General features: G+C 40.4%; 1 protein-coding gene across 2 annotated transcripts in view; it reads right to left on the bottom strand.

The window, feature by feature from the left end:
* The window catches only part of Phf20l1 (PHD finger protein 20 like 1), a 76,202-nt gene extending 75,892 nt beyond the window's left edge, over positions 1-310 (bottom strand). The window contains exon 1 of one of the 2 annotated variants that reach the window (XM_004642485.1): positions 36-310. The gene's annotated coding sequence lies outside the window, so the exon portion shown is untranslated. The remainder of the gene's footprint in view (positions 1-35) is intronic. The other variant, XM_004642483.2, reaches the window with a different exon arrangement.
* Between the last annotated feature and the right edge of the window lie 9,842 nt (positions 311-10,152).

Here is a 10,152-nt window from a genome sequence, read left to right as displayed (position 1 = left end):
GCCGGCGGCCTCCGGGCCCCGCAGCCGCCTCTTACCGACTCGGCCTCCTCTCCGCACAGCAGCGGGCCGTCCGGGGCCGAGCCGGGGCTCAGCAGGGCGGCCAGCCCGGGCCTCCGCCTCCGCCCAGGCAGCGGCCGGGGAGGGAGCAGGCGCTGAGCGAGTCGAGACCGAGGCGCCGGGTCGCCGCGAGAAGGCGCGGGACGGAGCTGGGTAGCAGCCCTCAAGCCCGCTCGGGGTCCACAGCCATCGCCTCCGCCTCCGCCTCCGCCGCCGGCCAACCCTGACGCTACGCCGGGCTGGAGACGTCAGCTGTCCGCGACGCGCCGGAAGCGGGCCTGGCCGCGTCACGTGACTGGCAAGGGCTGGGCTCGGCCGCCCCGCTGATTGGAGGGCTGTCCTGGAAGGCGGGGCTCTCCGTAGTTGGGCCACTGCGAGCGAGAGGTGCTCTGTAGCTGTGAAGTGGCCTGCGTTCTGGATGCCCTTTGGCATTTGTGAAGCATTTGACCTTTGAGAGATGAGGTTCAAAGCCACGAGTTATTACTAATGATTTTGTAGGGAACCAGGTTCTCCCAAATCTCTCTTCCCAAGACCCGGGGCAAACTTCTGTAACTACATTACTTTCCCGCATATACATTCCATTACACTTTAAGAATAGAACAGATGGTTGCTGCTAAACATCCCTAAACGTCTCTTAAATGGACACTTCGTGGCAGACAATATACTCTAAATTTCCCACATGGCAACCATAACTGGACGGTTTGTATTGCTCTCAGCAGTCTAAGAGAACTATACAATACAAAATACAGACATGATTAAAGGCTGCATGGGTGTGCAGCTGCAGAACCTATGTGACATGCCTTCCTAGAACTACGTGGCTGATGACAGCAGAACTACTTTCACTGATAATAAATATCGTGTCCCCAAGTCTGCAGAGCACAAAGGGCGCTGTCCATGCCATATGACCAGCCTACAAGTGGTCCTAATTGAAGAAATTTTAAGATGGAACATCTTTTCTCCTGCTGTACCACTCAGACGCCCAAGTTTTCTAAATGCACATTGCATACAAATGGCATTTATATTTATTTTGTTCACAGTGTGGAATTAAGATGGGGAAGTAACTCTTTAAGCTTTAATTATACTGAGTCTTGGTAAATTAAGCAAACATTCATATTCATCCTTTTATGTGACAGACATTCATTCTGCACCTACTATGTTGCTAATAGCTGCTGAGATGATCCCAGCAGGGCGATACATAGAAAAGCTATAAATAAAACAGTCTTTAATGGGTGTTTGTCTTATTTTCTGGCTGCCCAGCGTCTGTATTACTTTCTGCTTTTGAGGAATTCCCCATCATAGTTTTATTAGTTCAGCACATCAAATATTTCTAGGGGCCGGGGAGATGGCTCAGTAGAATAAGCGCTTGCCTGGCAAGCTCAAGGGCCTGAGTTCAATCCCCGGCTCTGAAAAAAAAAACAAATATATATATATATATATATATATATATATTCTTCTTTTGTATACAAAACTATGCTTTCCTCATATCTTAGTATACCTGAATTTGCTATAGAATGAAATTAGAAGGAACCATCATGGTCATGTAACATCAAAAGCCAGTTCGCCAAAACTCTCTGTGCCTAGCACAGTGAAAAGCTATGTTTGAGATCATAGCTATTGTGGTAACCCAGGTGTTAGATAGATATGATGAACCCAGGGCTCACTGATAATCTATGAGATTTATGTTGTATAAGGAAATGATTATTTATTTTTAAGTATTGAATATTTATTTCTAGGGGGTGGTCATGGTTTGGGTGTAGGTGTCCTCACAAAGCCACATGTGGTCATAGGTAGGGCATTTGCACTCTAGTGAATCTAGAGTGTGTGATGCTGGGATTAAAGGCGTGTGATTACTAAATCAATCCAGCCAGAGTTTGGCACCTGGGGTAGCCTGGACACTATGTGCGGGACAGAAAGAGGCTTGTCTTCTCCCTTGCTTGCTTGGTTTTGCTGTCTTCTGCTTGCATGAAGTGGTTCTCCTATGTGACCCACCTTTGCCAAGGCACCCTGTCTTGAGTTCAGCTGATTGTGTTTCTGGACTGAAACCTCTATAAACTGTGAACTAACTAAACCTTCCCCCTTTAACTTTGCGTGCAGGTATTTTGTTCCAACAATGAGAGGGAAGTAAATACAACAAGGATTGTTTGTTAGGCAGCACACCCTTCCCCAACCTGGCAGATTCCTTCCTGATTCTCGGAGGCAGAATCAACCAACCACAAAATAAGATGAAAATTTCAGAAACAAGTATTCTGTGTCTTCTTTTTTTCTCAGTGTTGGTTTCAAGAATGTTCATTAAACTCTTACTGATATTTTAGTATCAGAAGTTGCTAATGCTATTCAAAATAAGGAAAACCTCCTCCAGCATTAGTGGTTCTAAACTTTAGCTAGAGCTAAGTTTATTTTTAACACTGCAAGAACTCCTGCTAAAATGTACACAAAGGCTGGGAAGATAGTTCAGTGGAATAAGCACTCTGCCTGGCAAGTGCAGTGTCCTGAGTTTGGTCCCCAGTACAAAAAGAAAACCAACCACCCAAAAAAGAACCCTATATAAAATGTACACAATTTAATTTAAATAAAAGGTATTCATAAAGTATAATACAGATATTATTCAATTTCTACAGTTTGGTGTGAATCCACCAATCAATAATCCACCCCCAGAAGATGACTTCCATTTTAATCAGGACTTATCGAGGATTCTGTCCAATAATGCAAATTGAACGAATAAAAATGCGAAAGAGTTCTTACATAAATAAGTGGTTTATGTAAATAGCACAGACTAGTTGTTCCCTGTGGGATTATTACCACTTCCTTCAGGACACTTTGGATATAAGGAAGAGATTTTTCTATTTCTGGTGGTGTAGGGGATTGAACTCTGGTCAACGCGCTTGTCAGGCAGGTGCTTAAAGCACTCAGCTATCTCCCTAGCCCAAGAATGATACTTTCAGTTGTATGTCACAGCTCATGCATTATCAGGTAATTGGGTAGAACAGTGCTACTGCTTAGTTAATCTTGAAAAGGTACAACCTGTAACACACAGTGCGTTCCTGTGCCTTTACATATTGCCTCCAGTCACGCATAACTTTTTCATATTCCTCCAGGCAATCATATGGATGAAAAGCTTGTTATCTAATAGGGCCTCCTAGAGCCGAGTTTCACACTTAAGCCCTAAGCATTTTTGTAAGGTTTTAATGTACATTTAATTTTCCAAGAAGAGAGCAACTACTTAACATAAGACAAGATGGTTTTATTTTTCTAACATTACCAGGACTTTCTTTTAAAATATCATGTCACCCACAGCTAGGGCACTCGTGGTATTTAAGCCACTGCTAGGATGACCATGTATCAGACTGTAGTCACAGCTGTTTCATTCAAGGTAAATCTAACCTTAGGTGCAAATACTCAGTTACTTCATTATGTCACTCTGAAAGTTGTGGCTAAATATTGTGTGCTGTTATATATGTTTATGATTTATTATGAGTAATTTTCATTAGTATTACTCATAACACTTGCTATTTATTTTAGCATTATATCTTATTGATCCTTTAAAATATATATGTATATAGCTTGATTATTATCTATGAATTTGATTTCAGAAAATGGAGAGGGTATTCCATAGAATATACTCTAAAAAGGTGAAATTAATTCTGATAAAACTGACCAAAAAATCACGTAGGCCGTCATTTTCACTTTTGCTCGTAGAGAATTAAAGTTCAGGATCAGGTCAGAGATGCAGGGCAAAAGAGTCTAACAGTGACTTTCAGCCATGTACCAGGGCTATGAACAGCTATGCCCCTCCTTCCTTCCACCCAACTTTCCCTTCACCCAGATGGTTGATGCCGGCCATCAGTCGCTGCATCTCCAAATATAGAAAGGAAGAACTTACAGCTGTGTTTGAGGAGAACCAAACAAGCAGTGCGCAAATTCTCTTGAAACAACAGTTGTTAGGCAGAAATCACTGATCTAAATTCCTCCAACATTTAAAATATGAACAAGGCACCATAATACTTCCTGGAATATTTAACAACTGTATACTCATTGAGAGGGAGGAAAAAGTCACTCCTAAATAGCAGATATTCCTTGATTATATAGAAAACACATGAAAGATTTTTGTACATTTATTTAATAACTGTGATTAGCAGCAGTAAAAACAATCAAAGTAATTCAAGATTTGAGGTATTTTAACGGACTAGTTTAGTGGAAACCTAAACTGCTGCAGTAGACACCTCTGGCAAACCTCTCCATTTCAGGTGTTTACAATCTTTGAAAATGCACTAACATCACTTCCTTCACCAGCAGAAAGCTCACTCATCCTATCTCTGTGTCACCACGTCCCTGTATCAGCTGATCAGAAGTGATAGTTGTTCCAAAATGAATCACTGCAGTTGGACCCCTAGCTCAAGAGTGAACTGGCAGAGCCAGCATCTCTGCCGGCACTCACACAGCATTCTGCTCACGTTTATGATGTGCTTCCTGTTGCTGTTCTTGTGTGTTTATGTGCCACATTCTTATGGCAACATATTTGTATGTCCATGAATATCATTTGATGCACATACATGTGTGAAAGTCAATTGCAATTTTCCATCAACCTTAGGAATGGTTTGTAATATGAAAGTGAGACAGAGAGACAGACAGACAGACAGAGATTATAATATATGTAACTGTAAATTATAATATATATTTATTGTAAGCTCAAATGTTTATTTATTTATTGTAAATTCAAATGTCATTTTGTCTGTGGTACAGGGTTTCAGGATTAATCCTTAGGGGATTTGACCAATCTTATCAGATACAAAAGCTACATCGCTTGTTATAGAGGTCTTGCTTTATCTTGGTCTTAACCATCCCGCAGAAAAGTTATAAAAATGAAGTATAAATAGTAAAGCCATATTAATATACTGAGCTGTAAAAGGCTCAAATCAACAACTTCTGGCATTGCTAGTCATGTGGATAACCTACTACTATTGTGGACTACTAGATTATATTGGAATATTTTGCTGAATTAACACACCTATAATATTTAAATGACAATGGAATACCCTTCTTTGACAAAACTAAACAAAAAAGGGGATACAACTGAACAACCATTTTGTATCTGTATATTCGAAATAGTTACAATAGATATACAGCTACAATTCCTTAATTCAATGAATAGAAATATTTGTTCTAATAGTGTTTGTGGACAGGATATTATGTCTGCATCTTGAACAAGGAATAACCACTAAGGCAGCAATATGCAATGTATTAATTATTGAAACTGTCCTACTAATCGGTTTTGAAACTGACTCATTGCTATTTGTTTCTCAATAAAATTATTAAAAAATCAAAAAACAAATGTCAGTTCATGAGTGTACAAAGTACTAAACTCAACAGGGTTGGTTTTAGCATAATCATAGGCTCTGCTACTAAATGTTATAAAACAGTTTTGGGCTCGGTAATTACAGCAAGAGAAATAAAGAACTCCTTTGTGTGCAGATTTCCTTGAAGCAAGGGATCTGCCATGTATTTATCATTCAAACCTAAATACTTTTGAGAGTGGAAAGGAATGCTAGTAAGGATTACTCCAGAATAGCAGGTGTGTTCTGGACAGTTCCAGACAAAGAGAGACATACTATTATGCCACTGAAGGAAAGAATAAATAATAGTGAGAAATAAGGTAGAGATTCCTTAAACAGATACTCATTGGACGTAGAATCCACTTCTGCTATGCCAATGTGTTTTCCCCTTTGCAATACCAGGACAAAGGATGAGCTCTTTGTTTTCACCTGCTTTATAGACATTTTACCTCTTTAACTCTGCTGTTCACTAGTTTCATTTTTTACTCACTGTATCAGCATTTCTCAATTTCTTCTACTAATTATCAGCCTTAGATTCACCTTGGCTGTTGGTTAAAATGCGAATTCCTGTGCCCTACTTTGTATTTGGGGATTGGAGACTATACTTTAACAAACCACCCTAACGATTCTTATGTACACAAAAGTGGCAGACTTGCATGAAGTTATGGTTCATGTGATGCTTGTAAGTGACAGTTCAACAAAAATGTCTGTTATGATTTGTGTCTGGGTGTCCCTCCCCCTAGCCCCAGAGCTTCGTGCAGTCATGGGAATCTGGCTCTGAGGAAATGGCTGAATCTAGAATTCACAATTGGTTCAACGTCTAGTGCTGGGATTCGCTGTGTGAGTGCTGGACCTGCCTTGGCTAGGGTAACCTGCATACAGTATAAGGGAGGAAAGAGGCTTGCTTCCCTCTTGTGCACATTTTCTTCTAATTGCCTTTGGTTTCTTCTGCCTCCCCAGCCACCATGAATGGTTGACTCAGTGCTATGCCATCCTGCCTTGGAGCCAGTTGATTATGAAGTGAAACCTCCACAAACTCGAGCTAAATAAACCTTCCTCCTTTAACCTTGGATGTCAGGTATTTTGTCTCAGCAAGGAGAAAAGTAACTAAGATACTCTTTAAGAACGAAAAGAATTGATTAGTTTAGGGCATTAATGAGGGGTTAGGGATAAGTCTTCCTTTTGAATGAGTTCACTTCAGGGATCAAATTAAAGTAGCATTTACTATGCTTCCTAAGAGCTATTAAGATTCTTGGCACAGGGGCCGGGGAGATGGTTCAGTGGAATATGCGCTTCCCTGGCAAGTGCAAGGGCCTGAGTTCAATCCCCGGTTCCACAAAAAAAAAAAAAAAAAAAGATTATTGGCATCAACATTCTGTTTCCGACTTCTTACTTGTCAGTATAACATCCTAGTGAACACAAAAACTTAGAAGACATTCTCTCACTGACCTCAGTTAGGTTCAGTGACCAACCTTGAACCAAATGTGGTGGCCACAGAGTGGCTCATACTAATTTAGCTTAAGCCCGGGTCCATTTCCTATTAGTCAGATGAAAGTAGAGGTCGGCCCAATGTTCAGGGAGTAGGAGGATGAAATGGATAAGATCTTTAAAGAAAACTTGGAATCCTGCTGTTGCCAATCAGCCTAGGCTTCTTTCACTCAATTCAGATGGAAATACTGAATCAGCAAAGTGCAGCTTGGTTAGCACTCCTGACATCACCAGGTAATGTTGGATGCCAACAATTGACACAGCCCGCTCATGGTCCCTGCCCCTGCCAGCTTGCTACCTTCCAGTGCCAGTTCACGTTGGACACCATAGGTTGACTCTGCCTGATGCTGGTTTCTGTCCTTGGTCTTCATTGGCTAATGGCTTCTGGTATTAACAACTCTGAGGACGTATTGGTCTTTCTTTGGAAATAACCATTCTGTCCATAAAAATCCCAAATAGATTCACAGGCCTTTTGGAGCCCAGCTACCGGAGAAACAAATCACAAGGAGGTTTAAAGGAACAACAAAGTGAATTCTTATTTTAACAGGGATTGTGGTACAGTACAGTAGGATCACTACAAAGGAGTGAGCCCTCCTAGACTAAAACCAGAGAAGTGGCTAGGGAATGATGCCTACGTAGCAGCTGCAGGCCTGGATCAGTGAGGGTCAAGCATGAATGCTTGCTACGAATGTTGGGTTATGTAAATATGGGGCCCAGATCCCTTCATCTCTGATATTAGCCATTCCATGTGACCCCTCACTCCTTCAAAAATGTAACATACAGTCTGAAATGGCAGGAGTCATGGAGGGCTACCACCTTCCTGTGTGTTTGCACTCATGTTGGAGTAAAGAATAGTAATAGTGATTTGATAGAGGCTGAACACTGAAGGAAACTGTCTCAGTCTTCTGGGGTGCAAAGGGGACCAAAGTGAAGCAAGCCAGAGGGCTGCACAGCTGTGAGTCAAGCCACAACTGCCACTGCTAGCCCAACCCCATCCTAGCAGGTGTAGGAAAACTTAGAGTCAGTTGTTTCTCCTATGTCTCTACTACTTTAAAGAAAGAAAATGAAACCTGAACAACAAGAAAAACTAGTATTCAGTGTAACTATTTTATACTGGCTGTTACTCCAATTTACAATCACAATGTAAAACTATCTAATAAAACTCAGAGTACACTTCTTGATTTGTAAAATTAGAAAAATGAGTCACATGAGAGGTGAATCTAGGGAAAGACTGACCAATTGTTCATATTCCTGATTCTTCAGGTGTGGGCTTTTAGAGGGAGTTTCTAAAACATAAAATACTTTGCTGGGTATTGTTAAAACTAGAGGAGGATGGGGTTAGCAACAGACCATTGAGGCCTAAGTTAACAAACAGAAACCCAGTTTTCATTTTTACTGATCATTGTTTTCCTTGAGAACAGAGGTAAAGGCACTTCATGACATCTTCAAATAGAGCAAAGACCATGAATGAATGTATGCTTTCATCATATTTTGTTTAAGCACTTAATGCCTTAGTATGTTCTATATCAAAAATCCCAAATGCTAATTGGTTGTAACAATGGAAATTTATTTCTAATGCTAACAGATTTGGTTCCTGGTTTGCAGTCAGCCACTATCTCAGTGCATCCTCCAACAATAGAGAGAGATCATCTCTTCTTCTTCTTCTTCTTCTTCTTCTTCTTCTTCTTCTTCTTCTTCTTCTTCTTCTTCTTCTTCTTCTCCTTCTTCTTCTTCTTCTTCTTCTCCTTCTCCCTCCTCCTCCTCCTCCTCCTCCTCCTCCTCTTTTTTTTGTGGTACCGGGAATTGAACTCAATACTTTGCAGTTTCCAGGCAAGCACTTATTCTACTGAGCTATCTCCCAATCCCTCAATCATCTCTTCTGCTCCTGCTAAAAACACTAGCCTCATTTACAAAGGCTCCATCCTGTGATCTAATTAACTGCCCCAAACCCCACCTTCTCATACCATCCTGTTGAGGATTAGGGTTTCAACAGATGCATTTAGGAGCAGCCACAAACATTTAGTTAACATCATTGGACAATTTTTTATTTAATTCTTATCTAATGCTAGATAGAAGATGATATAGTGCAGAAATATGAAGAAAAAATTTAAAACTAGGTACTTAAACTAAACTGACTTGTCATGAAAGGGAGATAAATACAGAAATAACCAAGCACAATATATAAATTAAGCTAAATATAAATTAGTTAAAATATAGATGGCATAGGAATATATTAATTTTGACTTGAGAAATCAAGAAAAATTGCATATAGGAACAGGTACTCCAAGAGTAGGATTGAAAGGTTGAGTAAACTTCAAATAAGATTTCTATGCAGATTCTAATAATTATTAATGAATTCTACATTTAATTCAAGTGTTGACAAAAATATGATTCTTCTTTCATTTTTTTCCCTACAAGCACTCATTAAACATCTGCAAAGTGCCAAGAACAGTGCCAGATTCAAAGAACATAATAAAGAACAATCTAAATTCCAGATTTTTAAGGCATTTACTAGCATAGTTAATTTAATCAAAGCCCTAATTTGGATGCAGCCGACATTTTAGCATGGAAGGCTATGCAAAATCACTCGCAGCTGGCCACTTGCAGTTTCTCTCAGTATCTTCTCTCGGCCATGACCAGAAAGCAACAGCAACATCTCCAAGGTAACTGTGTGACATACAGATAGAACAGGCTTTCTCTGAGGGCACGTGCGGTAGACGAGTTTTCATCAAGAGCACTGCTGTAGTCCACAGTTTGTCTTAGTAAAGATTCTGAGACAATATGCCCTTGCGGTCAGGTATTGGGTTACTTCCCCTTTGTGTTTTTGAAAACTTTGAAAATATTCAACAGAGCCAGTTATACCAGAAAGCAAGCAAGCACCCTTTGGCTTTGGCTCTAGTTCTGGCTTTCTGTCTGCCTGCCTCTGTCTCTGTCTCTCTGTCTCTGTCTCTGTCTCTCTCTCTCTCTCTCTCTCTCTCTTTCTCTCTCTCTCTCTCATTCTTTCCCCGTTGACATGTTGAAGACTATAAGAGACTTTGAATTTTAAAGCAACCAACTCATAACTTGCTTCTAGCTATTGTTCTCTATTTCTTCCTAGTAGTCAACAATAAAACAATGTGTCAGGGATATGGAATAAGATTAGGGATTGTTTGTTAGGTCTGATGCACTACAGATATATTTGGGGACTAGATACTTCTCTGATTCACTTTTTGTAACATGGAAACTGAAATTTTAGCTGTACTTCATAGAATTGTAATGAGAATTAAGTTGGATGGGA

Source organism: Octodon degus, unplaced genomic scaffold, assembly GCF_000260255.1.
Source record: "Octodon degus isolate 3935 unplaced genomic scaffold, OctDeg1.0 scaffold00154, whole genome shotgun sequence".
Taxonomy (NCBI): domain Eukaryota; kingdom Metazoa; phylum Chordata; class Mammalia; order Rodentia; family Octodontidae; genus Octodon; species Octodon degus.
This window is presented reverse-complemented; position numbering and strand designations above follow the sequence as displayed.